This window comes from Girardinichthys multiradiatus, chromosome 1 (assembly GCF_021462225.1).
Source record: "Girardinichthys multiradiatus isolate DD_20200921_A chromosome 1, DD_fGirMul_XY1, whole genome shotgun sequence".
Classification (NCBI taxonomy): Eukaryota; Metazoa; Chordata; class Actinopteri; order Cyprinodontiformes; family Goodeidae; genus Girardinichthys; species Girardinichthys multiradiatus.
The window spans coordinates 2,287,185-2,305,634 of NC_061794.1; the positions used below are offsets into that span (position 1 = coordinate 2,287,185).

The 18,450-nt window shown below is 39.3% G+C and overlaps 1 protein-coding gene across 9 annotated transcripts in view; it reads right to left on the bottom strand.

The window, feature by feature from the left end:
• Positions 1-18,450, bottom strand: part of myt1a (myelin transcription factor 1a) — a 103,566-nt gene that overhangs the window by 45,874 nt on the left and 39,242 nt on the right. The gene's annotated exons all lie outside the window — the stretch shown is intronic.

The following is an 18,450-nucleotide window of genomic DNA, read 5'->3' on the forward strand; positions in this document are numbered from 1 at the left end:
TTAGTAAATATCTTCTTTATCTCTTTAGTATATATCCCCTTCTGATTCATTTTTTGCTACAACATCTGGGGCACGACTGTGGTTCAGATGGTAAGAGTTTGTCCTGAAACTGGTGAGTTGCCAGTTCAAACCCTCACCCTGTCCACTTCAATTGTTGTGTCCTGAATTACCTGTTGATAGCTGTCTGAGGGCTCAGCTGTGTATGGCAGTCTCACACTGTCAGTGTGCCCCAGTGCAGCTTTGGCTACAATGTAGCTCACCGCTCTCAATGTGTGCATGACTGATTGTAGTGTAAAGCGCTTTGGGGTCTCTGGGCACTTCATAAAGTGCTATACAATATTAGCCCATTTATCATCTCACAACAAGACAAAAACAGTAAATTAGATCTTAATTTAACCTCTAAATTGAACAAATCCCTAATTGCCTGCCTTGCCCAGATTCACATTGTCTTCTGCTTCTTCTAACTTTCCTCATCTTCCTCACCACCCTCCAATATATATATATACAGGGGTTGGACAATGAAACCGAAACACCTGGTTTTAGACCACAACAATTTATTAGTATGGTGTAGGGCCTCCTCTTGCGGACAATACAGCATCAATTGGTCTTGGGAATGACATATACAAGTCCTGCACAGTGGTCAGAGGGATTTTAAGCCATTCTTCTTGCAGGATAGTGGCCAGGTCAATACGTGATACTGGTGGAGGAAAACGTGTAGCTCAATAATATTTAGATCTGGTGACTGTGCAGGCCATGGGAGATGTTGATCTTCACTTTCATGTTCATCAAACCAATCTTTCACCAGTCTTGCTGTGTGTATTGGTGCATTGTCATCCTGATACACGGCACCGCCTTCAGGATACAATGTTTGAACCATTGGATGCACATGGTCCTCAAGAATGGTTCGGTAGTCCTTGGCCCATCTAGCACAAGTATTGGGCCAAGGGAATGCCATGATATGGCAGCCCAAACCATTACTCATCCACCCCCATGCTTCACTCTGGGCATGCAATAGTCTGGGTGGTACGCTTCTTTGGGGCTTCTCCACACCGTAACCCTCTTAGACGTGGGGAAAACAGTAAAGGTGGACTCATCAGAGAACAATACATGTTTCACATTGTCCACAGCCCAGGATTTGCGCTCCTTGCACCATTGAAACCGACGTTTGGTATTGGCATGAGAGACCAAAGGTTTGGCTATAGCAGCCCGGCCGTGTATATTGACCCTGTGGAGCTCCCGACGGACAGTTCTGGTGGAAACAGGAGAGTTAAGGTGCACATTTAATTCTGCCGTGATTTGGGCAGCCGTGGTTTTATGTTTTTTGGATACAATCCGGGTTAGCACCCGAACATCCCTTTCAGACAGCTTCCTCTTGCGTCCACAGTTAATCATGTTGGATGTGGTTCGTCCTTCTTGGTGGTATGCTGACATTACCCTGGATACCGTGGCTCTTGATACATCACAAAGACTTGCTGTCTTGGTCACAGATACGCCAGCAAGACGTGCACCAACAATTTGTCCTCTTTTGAACTCTGGTATGTCACCCATAATGTTGTGTGCATTTCAATATTTTGAGCAAAACTGTGCTCTTACCCTGCTAATTGAACCTTCACACTCTGCTCTTACTGGTGCAATGTGTAATCAATGAAGACTGACTACCAGGCCGGTCCAATTTAGCCATGAATCCTCCCACACTAAAATGACAGGTGTTTCAGTTTCCAACCCCTGTATATATATATAGTCAGTCAGTCATTTTCTACCGCTTATTCCATAATGGGTCACAGGGGAGCTGGTGCCTATCTCCAGCAGTCTATGGGCGAGAGGCAGGGTACACCCTGGACAGGTTGCCAGTCCATCACAGGGCAACACACAAACAACCACGCACACACTCATTCACCTAAGGGAAATTTAGAGTGACCAATTAACCTAACAGGCATGTCTTTGGACTGTGGGAGGAAGCCGGAGTACCCGGTGAGAACCCACACATGCACGGGGAGAACATGCAAACTCCATGCAGAAAGACCCCAGGCCGGGAATCGAACCCAGGACCTTCTTGCTGCAAGGCAACAGTGCTACCAACTGCGCCACCGTGCAACCCTATATATATACATATATATACATATATATATATATATATATATGTATATATATATATATATATATATATATATATATATATATATATATATATATATATATATATATATATATATATATATATATATATATATATATATATATATATATATATATATATATATATATATATATATATATATATATATATATATATATATATATATATATATATATATATATATATATATATATATATATATATATACAGGTCCTTCTCAAAATATTAGCATATTGTGATAAAGTTCATTATTTTCCATAATGTCATGATGAAAATTTAACATTCATATATTTTAGATTAATTGCACACTAACTGAAATATTTCAGGTCTTTTATTGTCTTAATACGGATGATTTTGGCATACAGCTCATGAAAACCCAAAATTCCTATCTCACAAAATTAGCATATTTCATCCGACCAATAAAAGAAAAGTGTTTTTAATACAAAAAACGTCAACCTTCAAATAATCATGTACAGTTATGCACTCAATACTTGGTCGGGAATCCTTTGGCAGAAATGACTGCTTCAATGCGGCTTGGCATGGAGGCAATCAGCCTGTGGCACTGCTGAGGTCTTATGGAGGCCCAGGATGCTTCGATAGCGGCCTTTAGCTCATCCAGAGTGTTGGGTCTTGAGTCTCTCAACGTTCTCTTCACAATATCCCACAGATTCTCTATGGGGTTCAGGTCAGGAGAGTTGGCAGGCCAATTGAGCACAGTGATACCATGGTCAGTAAACCATTTACCAGTGGTTTTGGCACTGTGAGCAGGTGCCAGGTCGTGCTGAAAATGAAATCTTCATCTCCATAAAGCTTTTCAGCAGATGGAAGCATGAAGTGCTCCAAAATCTCCTGATAGCTAGCTGCATTGACCCTGCCCTTGATAAAACACAGTGGACCAACACCAGCAGCTGACACGGCACCCCAGACCATCACTGACTGTGGGTACTTGACACTGGACCTCTGGCATTTTGGCATTTCCTTCTCCCCAGTCTTCCTCCAGACTCTGGCACCTTGATTTCCGAATGACATGCAGAATTTGCTTTCATCCGAAAAAAGTACTTTGGACCACTGAGCAACAGTCCAGTGCTGCTTCTCTGTAGCCCAGGTCTGGGGAATGCGGCACCTGTAGCCCATTTACTGCACACGCCTGTGCAAAGTGGCTCTGGATGTTTCTACTCCAGACTCAGTCCACTGCTTCCGCAGGTCCCCAAGGTCTGGAATCGGCCCTTCTCCAAAATCTTCCTCAGGGTCCGGTCACCTCTTCTCGTTGTGCAGCGTTTTCTGCCACACTTTTTCCTTCCCACAGACTTTCCACTGAGGTGCCTTGATACAGCACTCTGGGAACAGCCTATTCGTACAGAAATGTCTTTCTGTGTCTTACCCTCTTGGTTGAGGGTGTCAATAGTGGCCTTCTGGACAGCAGTCAGGTCAGCAGTCTTACCCATGATTGGGGTTTTGAGTGATGAACCTGGATGGTAGTTTTAAAGGCCCCAGGAATCTTTTGCAGGTGTTTAGAGTTAACTCGTTGATTCAGATGATTAGGTTCATAGCTCGTTTAGAGACCCTTTTAATGATATGCTAATTTTGTGAGATAGGAATTTTGGGTTTTCATGAGCTGTATGCCAAAATCAACCGTATTAAGACAATAAAAGACCTGAAATATTTCAGTTAGTGTGCAATGAATCTAAAATATATGAATGTTAAATTTTCATCATGACATTATGGAAAATAATGAACTTTATCACAATATGCTAATATTTTGAGAAGGACCTGTATATACAGTACAGACATTAGCAAAATGATACAGTACTATACAGTGACTGACACATCTCAAGGTATTTTAGGCAATTTGAATGTTATTAGCAATAAGTGACATTTATCCTCATTTATATTACTGTTAAACATATAACAGTCCTGGGCAAGTGGAAAACCTTTTTCTAGTTAGACCCAAAGTATGAAAGGCAGTGTGAAGACCTGATGTAATTGTGATGATGTTCTACAGTCTTATAGCCCCATAAATGTCCTTGTTCAAGTCCCATACATATACGTAAATACATACACATACACTACTCACAAAAAGTTAGAAATATTTGGCTTTCAGGTGAAATTCATGGAAAACCCAAATAGTAAGTCAAATATTTAAGTAGAAGCATACAATGGTCATGTCATCATCTCAAACAACTTATTAAAACAAAAGCTAACATCTCATTAACTTATGTGCCCTTGAGCATCAGTTACAGCTTGACAAGAACATCTCATGCTGTGTTCACAAGTTGACTGATTGTCTGCTGAAGTATGGCATCCCACTCTTCTTGAAGAGCGGCCATCGGGTCATTAGGGTTCTGGGCTACAGAGTTACGAGCCTCTAGATGGCGACTCAGCTGATCCCATAGGTATTCTATGGGATTCAGGTCTGGAAGAGTGCATAGCACTCTCCAATATCATTGGCGCCCATCATTTGTGCTCAAAGTGAAATTGACTCAACAGAGAACATACCCTAGGCCCACTGGTCCCTTGTCCACTTTAAATGCTCTGTGACCCATTCAAGATGATGCCTGGACCTGTTGATGTAGTCAGGTAACCTTGCATGTTGTCTAGCTCACAGACAATGCTGATGCTCATGCAGACTAGACACTTGGGTGTCTCTCAGTTACTTAAATGTGCCTGAATTTGAGTGGTATTAAGCTCCATAGGGCACTTTTCACAATTAAGCAGTCATCAGTGTGGGATGTGGCCAAAGAATGTCAACTTCTATGCCTTTCTGTGATTCTTCCAGTCCTTCTATATCTATGTTGCAACCTGCTGATGACACCATGTCTTACTGTAAGCCCAGTGGTCATTTTCGTCTATGAACTTTTTTTTTCAACCCCCGTTGATTCTTAGGTGTTGTCTTGGTCACCATGATGTCAAAATGTGAACAGCATGATGAGGACTGTTTAAATACCAATTCTGATTGTGCCAGGAGATTTTTTTGGTCAATTCATAGTTTAAACACCTGTTGTGAATTTTGCTGTTAAGTTCCATGTTCAAGAACAGCAAGGTGGGCAAAAACTGAAATATTGTTGGATAAGGGCATTCCTAAATGAAGGTATTTTAGGTTCATCCTTTTTGAGAGTAGTGTGTGCGTGTGTGTAGAGCAAAAACAGCAAACTAGACAGTCTAAGTTCTTGATAATAAAATCACAGAAATAAAAAAAAACAGCTACAAGAAATAAAACTGATAAATGTTGAAAGAATAAATAAAATTAAAAATCTGGGGAAAAAAATGCCACACATGATACTGAGAACTAAAAGCCTTCCTGAATAAAAAGTTCCTAAATTTGAATTTAAGAGGCCAAGGTCAGTGATTCAGTATAAGACCCAAGTGTTTGGGTAAAAGTGTGAAATTTATTCTAAAATGGACATGCACCAGTGGGAGTAGGATAAGATGGTAATGGGCTTGCTTCTGGAGGCATTTTGAACCAAATAAGCCTGTAGATACCTAAATATAGAGCGTTCCATTAATTAGTTCTTTATTAATTAGCTGATAAAAGCATTATTTTAGTTGATAAAAGCATGTATAACCTTCACAAAATCAGCACGGGTCATAAAAGGCTTAACGTTAGCTAAAAGACAAAGGTGATGAAAGCTTGATTTGACTACTGAATAAACTTGTTTGAATTTCAAAACCCCCGATTTTTAAACAGTGTCGCTAAGCACTGACATCAATTTTGTGTGTGTATATATATATATATATATATATATATATATATATATATATATACACAGTACAGACCAAACGTTTGGACACACCTTCTCATTCAAAGAGTTTTCTTTATTTTCATGACTATGAATATTGTAGCTTCACACTGAAGGCATCAAAACTATGAATTAACACATGTGGAATTATATACTGAACAAAAAAGTGTGAAACAACTGAAAATATGTCTTATATTCTAGGTTCTTCAAAGTAGCCACCTTTTGCTTTGATTACTGCAACACACACTCTTGGCATTCTGTTGATGAGACAGAGGTAGTCACCTGAAATGGTTTTCACTTCACAGGTGTGCCCTGTCCGGTTTAATAAGCAGGATTTTAAGCCTTATAAATGGGGTTTGGACCATCAGTTGTGTTGTGCAGGAGGTGGATACAGTACACAGCTCATAGTCCTACCTAATAGACTGTTAGAATTTGTATTATGGCAAGAAAAAAGCAGCTGAGTAAAGAAAAACGAGTGGCCATCATTACTTTAAGAAATGAAGGTCAGTCAGTCCAAACAATTAGGAAAACTTTGAAAGTGTCCCCAAGTGCAGTTGCAAAAACCATCAAGCGCTACAAAGAAACTGGCTCACATGAGGACCGCCCCAGGAAAGGAAGACCAAGAGTCACCTCTGCTGCGGGCGATAAGTTCATCCGAGTCACCAGCCTCAGAAATCGTAGGTTAACAGCAGCTCAGATTAGAGAACAGGTCAATGCCACACAGAGTTCTAGCAGCAGACACATCTCTAGAACAACTGTTAAGAGGAGACTGTGTGAATTAGGCCTTCATGGTAAAATAGCTGCTAGGAAACCACTGGTGAGGACAGGCAACAAGCAGAAGAGACTTGTTTGGGCTAAAGAACTTATTAGACCAGTGAAAATCTGTGCTTTGGTCTGATGAGTCCAAGTTTAAAATCTTTGGTTCCAACCACCGTGTCTTTGTGGACTCTACATGCCTGGTGAAGCATGGAGGAAGAGGTGTGATGGTGTGGGGGTGCTTTGCTGGTGACACTGTTGGGGATTTATTCAAAATTGAAGGCATACTGAACCAGCATGGCTACCACAGCATCTTTCAGCGGCATGCTATTCCATCCGGTTTGCGTTTAGTTGGACCATCATTTATTCTTCAACAGGACAATGACCCCAAACACATCTCCAAGCTGTGTAAGGGCTATTTGACCAAGAAGGAGAGTGATGGGGTGCTGCGCCAGATGACCTGGCCTCCACAGTCACCGGACCTGAACCCAATCGAGATGGTTTGGGGTGAGCTGAACCGCAGAGTGAAGGCAAAAGGGCCTATTGGAAAACCATTTCAGGTGACTACCTCTTGAAGCTCATCAACAGAATGCCAAGAGTGTGAGGAGCAGTAATCAAAGCAAAAGGTGGCTACTTTGAAGAACCTAGAATATAAGACATATTTTCAGTTGTTTCACACTTTTTTGTTCAGTATATAATTCCACATGTTTTAATTCATAGGTTGTATGCCTTCAGTGTGAAGCTACAATATTCATAGTCATGAAAATAAAGACAACTCTTTGAATGAGAAGGTGTGTCCAAACTTTTGGTCTGTACTGTATATGTTATAATTTAGTTTGTATGTTGGCTTTTCTGTGTATATGGGTAGATGGGATGGGAAAGAATTAACTGGGAATTATTAAGATTTTTGTTAATTAAGGTAGGTTGTATATGATATTGGGGTGGATTTATGAACGGGGCATTTGGTTGGAACCACTCAGAGCTGGTAGTGTTTAGATAGACCAAATATGTGGAAATTGTTTCTCATCTTTGCGAAGAAAACAAGTGATAGAAGGTAGTTTTTCAAGATGGTCAAAGGATAAATGGATGCTGCTTTAGAGATGTTCAAGCATTCCCTTTCATTAAATGGGGCTAATGTTTTCTAAATCATAATTTATAAGAAGGTTTGCACTTGTTATAACTCCAATATGCAGCTTGTTGTGTTCAGTAGAGCAGACGAGAATTTATTTTCTTCTAACTTTGATTGTTTTAATTATGCCACTATGTGGCCTATTTTAATAATAGCAGTAGGTGCTAATTAATTACAACTTGACTGGGGGGTTAACTGGTATTAAGTGGTGAGGTGCCTTTGTATGACACCTCATCGGGGGGGGGGGTTAGGAATAACCCTTCTTATTATTACTTATAGATGAGCTTTCACACACACCCACACACACATTCACACACACCATAATGATGCAGTATAAATGCTAATGGTTTCACTTTTGTGTGGGAATATGAATAAGACTCATAACTGACACATTATAATGATCAATGGCTTACAGTTTGAAATAAAGTTTAGTACATTGGGTTTGATTTGGAACACTCTGTAACTGGGTTGATTAGAATCCGGCTGCCACACTTAGATTGAGGATTGGACACCTGCTATTACACACTCTATCAGATAGACACCACAATGGTGGCATATAGTCTTCTGATAAACACTGAGGAAGTGTACATCCCTTGCATGGGAGTACCAGATATAAAAGTACATGTGACCTTCTTTTGGGGCTACTTCGTCACTTTGATCACTGAGCAGATGCAGGACGGGAGCCTCAGTGCTGATCTCTGTAACCATTCCTCTGCCTTATTTAGATGAGGTGACTACCTCTTGAAGCTCATCAACAGAATGCCAAGAATATGCGGAGCGGTAATCAAAGCAAAAGGTGGCTACTTCGAAGAACCTAGAATATAAAACATATTTTCAGTTGTTTCACACTATTTTGTTCAATATATAATTCCACATGTTATTTCATAGTTTTGATGCCTTCAGTGTGAGGCTACAATATTCATAGTCATGAAAATTAAGAAAACTCTTTGAATGAGAAGGTGTGTCCAAACTTTTTGGTCTGTACTGTATATATATATATATATATATATATATATATATGGCTTCCAGAAAAATGGGAAAAACATGACGAAACAGTCAAATATCTGAATTTAAATGAAAAGAAATACTTGATAATGCAGAGAAAAAACATTTTGAGCAAGCTGCGGGTCAGGATGAGGAGTAAGTAAATCAAATTTTATTTGCAAAGCACCTTTCCCAAATAAAATCAAAGTGCTTCACAAAACACATAGGAAAAACAAGGCAAATATAGACATCACATTTATAAAAATCACAATAATTAAAAGCCTGTCTGCACAAATATATTTTTAACTGCATTTTGAATTGATTAACAGAGTCTACATTGCATAAAAACAATGGAAGGGAATTCCACAATCAGGGTGCAACAGCCTAAAATGCCTGATCCACACAAGTCTTAAACCTTGATCGAGGGACTAACAGTAGACCCTGATCAGAAGACCTCAGAGCTCTGGCAGAAGACTGGGGCTCAAGCATGTCTAAGATATATTGAGGGGCCTGACCATGCAGAGACCTCAAAGTTAAAACAAGAAGTTTAAAATTAAACCTAAAATTAACTGGTAGTCAGTGAAGTGAAGCTAAGACAGGCGTAAAATGAGCTCTCCTGCTTATCCCTGTTAAGAGTCTTGCCGCAAAATACTGCACCATCTGAATGCGATGCACAGCAGATTTGTTAACGCAGGTAAAAAGTCCATTACAATAATCCACCCGAGATTAAATAAAAGCATGTAAAATAATTTCTAATTCACATCTAGATATCATAGATTTGAGCTTAGCAATATTTCTTAAATGATAGAAAAAATTTCAAGCTATTTTCTTGGAATGGTGATCAAGAGACATACAACTGTCAAAAATCACACCCAGATTTCTGAGATTCAACTGAACAGGGGAGCCCAGGAAACTGATGTGTTTCCTGATTTCATAAATTTTTTTATCAGGTGCCAAAATCAATGTTTCAGTTTTGTTAGTATTCAGTTGTTAGCAATTTACATTTAACCATTTTTTAAATTTCTACCAAGCAGTCACTTGATTGTTTAAAAAATTCAGAAGGTTTAAAAGAACAGTTTAACTGTATGTCATCTGCATAAAAATGATAAGAAACATGTTTAAAACAGCGGATGATCTGCCCTAATGGAGTAATATACAATAAAAACAGGCAAGAACAGATCCCTGCGGTACACCAGCAGATCTGATGTGTCAGACAACACTTCATTTATACAAACATGTATACAAAACTTGAGTTAGCATGTAAATTTAGTGTTCTTTTTGTTTCAGTTTTTGGGTATACTATAAAATGTCAACAATGGAATATTGTCTGCATTTAAACCGTGCAGAAATGCCCTTGAATACATTTGTGTTCAAATTAAACCAAAAGAGGTTAAAACTGATTGAGGTAAGTACATGATAGCAGTGTACAGTCTGAGCTGCATTAGGATGCAATGTTGCCAGACCTCACGAGAGAAACAAGCAACCAGCTCTATAAAATCAAGACCATAACAAGTCTAATGGACAACCCACCACACTGTAAAACCATGCCCGTTTGTAAACAGTATGAATGTATTCAGTTATTATGGCACTATACATAAGCAACAGCAAAACTGTTTTACCATACAAATTTTGAATAACTGAAATTCTTTAAATAACGTATTTAACTTTAAACTCTGATCACAAGAAAAGATACACATTTTATATTTTTTTCCATATTGTTCCCACATACTCCAACAGTGACCCAATGACTCACGAGATTTGCAAGTGGCTTCAGAGAAAAACAAGCCCAAAGTCGCTTATAATAAGCGGATTTGGCACCACTGCTAGATGAGTTTAGAAGCAAATGGCTTTAGCACTGCCTACAGCTCCCCCATAGGCTTCCTATCAAAGTGTCAGTTCCGCCTGCTTCCAGCCAGCGCCATGGTTCCACTAACCTACTTGGTTTTTCCACACCTTCAGTTCCCATAGCAACACTTAGCAGTCTCACACCACCCTTGAGGTTTAGGTTGTTTTACAGCAGAACATTTTTTAAAATAAACTTGCCGTGGTTGCTATGCTAAATGCATGTGTATATGGCAATTAATATAAATAAAACACTTCATTACAAAACATCCACAAAATAAGTAATTGTTGGATCCTCACCAATTTTTCTTCAACAGACAGTTACTACAATTCCCCGCATCCATTGCAGCTCAGACATCACAGCCAAGGCATTGTAGGCTGTTGCCCCGCAAAGCTTTTTGCTTTTTCCCATGTGGTCTGCTTACACGTTACCACGCAAAGGAAGCATATCAGGATCAGTAAACTTCCAGGACGCGTTTTAACATCATCCTTCCTCACTGGCCCCTACGAAGAAGAGTTTGACAAAGCTGGAGAAAAACCAGAAGAATCACTATTCTGATTGAGGACCTGGACATCACATTTTGCTACACAGGTGTGCAAAAATCAAACAGAGGTTTTTCTAAGGAGATGAGCTTACTTTCCTGTCTTTTATTTTGTTTTTTTTTGTCCCAGTTTACTGTCAAGGGTCCATCATATTCTTCCCCCCTTTAGCTGGAGGAGGAGAAGCTGGATTAAGTAGGTTAGAAGTAAAGTGATCTAGGATTGTCACTGTTTTATTTCAATATGTTTAACTATCAGTTTCATGCAAGGTTTTACTGAATGTTGGTGCCTGCATTGTTCTTAAGTTCTGACTCATGTTTCAAATGTGTTTCAAACTGCGTGTGCTCCTATGCAAAGTGTTATTAAATGTCTGTGTTTTTACTGTGCTTGAAAGTTAATCTATGTTTTTTACCGGCCAATCCTAAATCAGTTGCGAGTTTAAAGTTGGATTATCAAAGTTATTTGAAGTAAGTTCAAGATCTGACCTCAGTCCTGGATCAGTCCATTTCTCCCATCACTGTTTCCCCCCACTGGTTCCTGCGTGGGTTTTTATGGCCCTTTGTTCAAAACAGTTAATTGTTAGCTGGTAGCGGCTAAAAGCTAAGCTAACGGCTGCTGAGCTGAATACAGGTCCTTCTCAAAATATTAGCATATTGTGATAAAGTTCATTATTTTCCATAATGTCATGATGAAAATGTAACATTCATATATTTTAGATTCATTGCACACTAACTGAAATATTTCAGGTCTTTTATTATCTTAATACGGATGATACAGCTCATGAAAACCAAAAAATTCCTATCTCACAAAATTAGCATATTTCATCCGACCAATAAAAGAAAAGTGTTTTTAATACAAAAAACGTCAACCTTCAAATAATCATGTACAGTTATGCACTCAATACTTGGTCGGGAATCCTTTTGCAGAAATGACTGCTTCAATGCGGCGTGGCATGGAGGCAATCAGCCTGTGGCACTGCTGAGGTCTTATGGAGGCCCAGGATGCTTCGATAGCGGCCTTTAGCTCATCCAGAGTGTTGGGTCTTGAGTCTCTCAACGTTCTCCTCACAATATCCCACAGATTCTCTATGGGGTTCAGGTCAGGAGAGTTGGCAGGCCAATTGAGCACAATGATACTATGGTCAAACCATTTACCAGTGGTTTTGGCACTGTGAGCAGGTGCCAGGTCGTGCTGAAAAATGAAATCTTCATCTCCATAAAGCTTTTCAGCGGATGGAAGCATGAAGTGCTCCAAAATCTCCTGATAGCTAGCTGCATTGACCCTGCCCTTGATAAAACACAGTGGACCAACACCAGCAGCTGACACGGCACCCCAGACCATCACTGACTGTGGGTACTTGACACTGGACTTCTGGCATTTTGGCATTTCCTTCTCCCCAGTCTTCCTCCAGACTCTGGCACCTTGATTTCCAAATGACATGCAGAATTTGCTTTCATCCGAAAAAAGTACTTTGGACCACTGAGCAACAGTCCAGTGCTGCTTCTCTGTAGCCCAGGTCATGCGCTTTTGCCGCTGTTTCTGGTTCAAAAGTGGCTTGACCTGGGGAATGCGGCACCTTTAGCCCATTTCCTGCACACGCCAGTGCACGGTGGCTCTGGATGTTTCTACTCCAGACTCAGTCCACTGCTTCCGCAGGTCCCCCAATGTCTGGAATCGGCCCTTCTCCACAATCTTCCTCAGGGTCCGGTCACCTCTTCTCGTTGTGCAGCGTTTTCTGCCACACTTTTTCCTTCCCACAGACTTCCCACTGAGGTGCCTTGATACAGCACTCTGGGAACAGCCTATTCGTTCAGAAATTTCTTTCTGTGTCTTACCCTCTTGCTTGAGGGTGTCAATAGTGGCCTTCTGGACAGCAGTCAGGTCGGCAGTCTTACACATGATTGGGGTGTAATGGAAATTCTTTTATTAAGTGTTCCAAAGTGTGTGACCTTTGGGTTACCTCACTTCTGTGAACATCTGTGTTAGGGAGTAAGCTGTAAAAGCCATTATCAGAAGTTTAATGGTTAAAACCCACTTTTTAGGATGATGTGTTGGGAAGGACAGATGGGTTCCCAGATAACTTTGTCACCTCTGAACTCGAGAAGGGTCTGGGGTCATAAAACACAGACTCTTTGAAATTGAAATAACACTGTCATGTTCTGGTATAAATACTGTGTGTAAATGTTGATCGGGGCTCTGTTTCACTGACTAACCTCAGTGACAGGGTCTTCAAATGCTGAATGCCTTTGAATAAAACTTATAAAGACAAAGTCTGGATTTTCTCTTGTTATGAGTCAACTTCTACCCACTTTGATAAGAAAATTCCACAACAATTTTAGCGTCACAAACAGGATCTAACATGCCAGAGGAGACCGCAGGAGGGTGACACGAACGCCTGGCCAGCCTGAGAGTTGTTCTCAGTCCACTTCCATTTTACGGAGGGGAGTTCTGGTGCCCGCCTGCGGCTTCTGGCCGATTGGATCCGAACTATTTGTCTTCAAATATATCTGGGTGAGAAGTTGCTCTGTATGATATAATGTATATTATTATTTTTATTACACATTAACCATCATCTCCTAACTAATTAATTAGGTTCCAGAGTTGCGAGAGTGTGGACATCAGCTGAGGGCCCGGTCACCCTGCAAAAGGAATTGCAGGGAGGTTCTCATTGGTAACAATGGGATAAAGCAAAACACAGGGTTTTGCGGGTGGTTTTTAGCAATTTTCTACACCTCATAAAGGAGAAAGCCAGAGGGCAGACGTGCTGCTGAACGGGTAAAAAAAAAATTGTTCCGGAACCTTAGAGGCATCAGGGGTGTCTCCTTCTTCCTACTCTGATTTATAAAATAATGAAAGGAAAAAGTGGGGATGATTGTGTTAAATGTGCTTTAATTTGGAAGATAAGTTTGGTTTTTCACAGCGTGGAAGTTTGAGTGTAAATAAGTTAAATAGTTTAAATAGTTTCAAGTAAAACAGTTGATGGATGCAGATGGAAAAATAAAAAAAAACATAAGGAAAAGATTAAAAAGCACAGAGTGCATCAATTAAGGGGTTAAAGAGTTAAAACTTTCCTGAAGGAAGTTTCGCTTGTCTTAAATATTGCGATCAGTCGGGAAAGAAGGTAAAAGTGAAAAGGGACATTAGAGATGCGAAAAGAAAGTTGTTTTAGAAAGGAGTATAGTTCATGTTGTGGAAGGAAGTGACAGGCAGGGGTACAACTGACTGACTGACTGATAATATTTCTTTGTGCAAAATCTGAACCTATACTAAACTTTTCTTCTGCCTCTCTCACACACAAATACACACATATATGGGATTTGAGTTCAACATCTGCGTTTTTGAGTCTGGATTTTAGAAACCTGCCCTTCTCCATGGCTACTCCATGCGCCTTCCTGCATGTTGAAAATTGCAGTGTGACTTTCTACAAGAAAAAAAAAAACGAAACTCAGAAGAAATCTGGACCCACTGAGATGAACAACGATCCATGTTGTTTGCAAGAGCCAGAAGAGTGATACACTGGATTTATATTGAAAGCATCTTATGCGGGCAGAAGAGAAACCGGAGCAAAGTTTCTTCTTTTTCCCTCCTGGAGAAGTTAAAGTGGACAAAGAATGATTCAATGTCTCACCAACAGACCTGGGAAGGGCCTGGTTGTTTTTTGGACTGATAGAGGACTGTGTGCCATGACAGTCTGATTCTGGAGCGATTAAGAAACTGATGGGGGTAACGTAAAAACACACACACATTTGCATAAATCTTTTCCTATTTTCTGCAATGAAGAACGCTTATTAACCGCTGCTCATGTGACACGCTTGCTTGACGTGGACAGATATAGCGGGTTAAAATATTATTTTAGGGTTAGAAAAGTATCTTTAAAAGGGTGATAACTTAGCTCACTTGATACTTTACAGTTAATTCTTTTAGAGAAACAAGTTCTTTTTTGTCGTGGAATATTCAGGGTCAATTATTCTAGTTATTAAAAGTTATGAAAATGCAGAGGAAGTTACAACATCTCCAAAACTCAGCAGTAACCATGTGTTTCTATGTTATTATCAGGACAGATCTCATGAAGGAGCATTTTTTTAAAACCCAGCGCGTGCGTAAAACCTGATGGGTTTCTCCTTCAGGTATTATTTTCTGTTGTCAGAGTTTGTATCCCATAAATCTAATGGGTAGAGACCTCATTAAAACAGGCTTAGTTCTACTGCAGATGGTCTTCATACAGTCTCTGACACAGTACTTACAGTTTGGTGCAGTTTTTGTCCGCAAGTGCTAACTGACGCTTATGGAAAGTACAAATTCATTGTTTTTCACAGCAGCTGCTGGGAAGAGGTTATATTAGGGTTTTCTTCCCTCTTCTGATTCATGCAGCGTGTTGATTTACACTGTACCTTATATCAGGTCCTGACAAAAACTATGACAGGCTTGGTTCTGCAGGTTCCTTTTTTCTCCCTTTGGAGAAGGAAAGGACACCTAATCAGTTCTGTGCTGCACAGAAATATTAAAACACTTGTTGTTTTCTAAGATATCACCAGCTAAAAACTTTTAAAACTTTTGAGAGTAATTGGTTTTGTTAAACACATTTCCCTTGGTAAAACCTTTAAAATGAGAATGAAAAATGGGGTTATTTAGAAAGAATCTGATTGGACAGTGGTACCACACCAAAAAATTAACCTAATCTCATGTTTCCTAAAAGACTCTGCATGAAAAGGCCTTCAGAACCGTGGAGTTATTTTCCACCACAGTACCAAGTTTTTAAGCATGCTTTTTCTTTATTTTAAAACAGATCTGTGTTTTTGTTTTGTTTTTGGCTTTTTAGCATAATGTTTGTCTGAAGCTTCTTATGAACTGGGTTAGGAGCAAATATGATCTGAGGTAAATTAGGAGCTGTTAACTAATAATTTTAAATCTGATTATTGTCCAAGCAGAAATAATATATTTAGCCAATCCTTCAATCTCTGCAGAAAGTTAACACCATTGTTCAATGCAGTAGTACTCAACTTGTGGTTCCTGGACTCCTGAAGCCCGTAAGCCATAGATTTTGGGTCCATAAAATTATAATATTTAATTAAAGGTAGACCGATTACCTATTAAAGCAAATCTAAGCCAATGATGAGTTCCAGTCATTTGGTGGCTTTGAAATGCAATAATACTAAAAATTTCTACTCTGGGGAACACAGTTTGGGGTTGAAGAGTTTAGTTTTGGAACCAAGGCTAGGATTCTTTATAACAGAATCAAGACAAGTAAAATCCTTCATTTTAGGAAAAAAAAATAAATAAAGGCTCTTTTAACAGTAAGAGGATGGTCGGCTCAAACTCAAGTCTCCTTGTTTGATTTATTAGGGTTTAAAGATTAAAGGAATACATATGAGTTGAAAGGTACACAAGGTGATTTCAGATTACTAAGAGATAAAATATTGGAACATTTATCAGCATTTGGTTTGTAAAAGAGGGGTTCTAGTAATAAGTTTTCCCCAACTCTCAAAATTTAAATAGCTCAAATTAAAGAAAATGATGTTTGTTCTTTTTTAAACACTATGTGGGAAAAAGTCCAGTTTGGAGTCAAGCTTCTTATCTTAATTTCTGATTAAGTCAAACACTGCAGTTTTGTTTAGTTTGGGTATACCATAAAAATGTCAATGCTGACTTTTCTAATTTCCCCTTGGGGATCAATAAAGTATCTTTGAATTTGAATTGAATTGAATTAAAATACTTCTTTGCATTTAACTTGAAATTCTGCAATACAGCTGCGATCAAATTGAGCCAATCAAAAAGAGAATTATAACAATAACTCTCAGGATTGTAGTTATTATTACAGAGTTATAGTACAAAGAATTAGCAAAAGGTTTCAGCATCAGTAAATTTGGATTCATTTAAGAGAAAACTGTTGCTGTGCTTCTAAATACTTTGAGATTTTTTGGACTATGTGCACTCATTTAAAAAAAAAAGGATCCTGAAGATTGTCATAACAACATTGATCAATTATAGCATTAAAAGATATGGTTGAGAAAACATATTCTGAAAAGAGATTGTTAAAAATTTATTTTAATTCTTGAAGCTTCAAATTTGGCCATTTGTCTGTCTTTGATGATTTGTCTTTGTTTTGTTGGACTGAAGGTTTGATTATATGTTGCATGAAACAATATTCCATGTTTAGAATAATGTTTCTAAATCCCAGATTGATTAAACTTTGAGTTTTCAGGAGAGTTAAGAAGCAGCTTGTTTCTGAGGTAGGTGCATGTTAATAGCTTTGCAGTTTAAGGTTCACTAATATGGGATGGGATGAAGAAACTGTGGGTCCGCCCATAGGCTGCCAATCAGAGGTTAGATCTGCCTGACTCCGCCCACCTACCAGGTTGGTTCATGCCTTTGTTGTCATGGTAACGCCATGTAATGTGATCTTGGTTACTAGAACATTTTTGTACAAACGTTTTGCTGAATTGTCGCATGGGTTGGACCCTGCGCCAGAAGAGGGGAATGTCAGAATAAAGCAACATGGGGTTCCAAAAGTTGTAGCACTCATGGAAAAAAGGGTAGCTCAGACCTCCAGTGAGGACTTAGTGACAATGCGAGAGAAACGTTGTACTTTGTTTATATAAATGGTGCATAGCTCCCTAAGACCACATTATGAAAACCTGTTTGAAATTATGGTGTTGATTCTTTTGTGAAATTTTATATCTCCACAGATTAGACCATTTTTGAAATTCTTTTTGGGTATTCTGAAACTATGAAATATTGACCTGTAATCAGACCTTCCACAAACATCATGTCACATTTTTGATATTCAGAATATTTAGCTGATGGTCACTGCTAGTATATCAGGTGAAGTCAGAACATTAATTCTTTTGATTTTGTTGGATGTTTTGATGAAGTTCATGTAGTTAAGCACTTAGGTTTGAGAATGGGACTTTGAATTGAAAATTAGCCAAGTGTTGTGAAGGCTCTACCTATTGTTCTCACTTATATGAGATTGAGACAAAGGACACAGGCAAATCTCAGTCCTTATGAAGTGCTGTGTGGCAGGTCTCCTAATTTGGACATGGGGATATTGCCAAGATCATTTTCTTCCACATCTTTGTGTGAAGATAGGATGTTGTTTTACTGTCAAAACCTGTCCTCTGTGTTTTCTCAAGTTTCACAGATGGTGAAGGCTGCATTACCAGAAACAGCCACTTCCACCCTCCAGTCCTTTATTCCTGGCGACTGGATTCTGGTCAGAGAATTTAGGAGAAAACACAGGAAGTCCAGGGCTGGAATGGCCCATATCAGATCCTACTAGACACCCAGGAAAGCTGCAGAAAAGCTCTAGCTCCTCCAGCTTCATC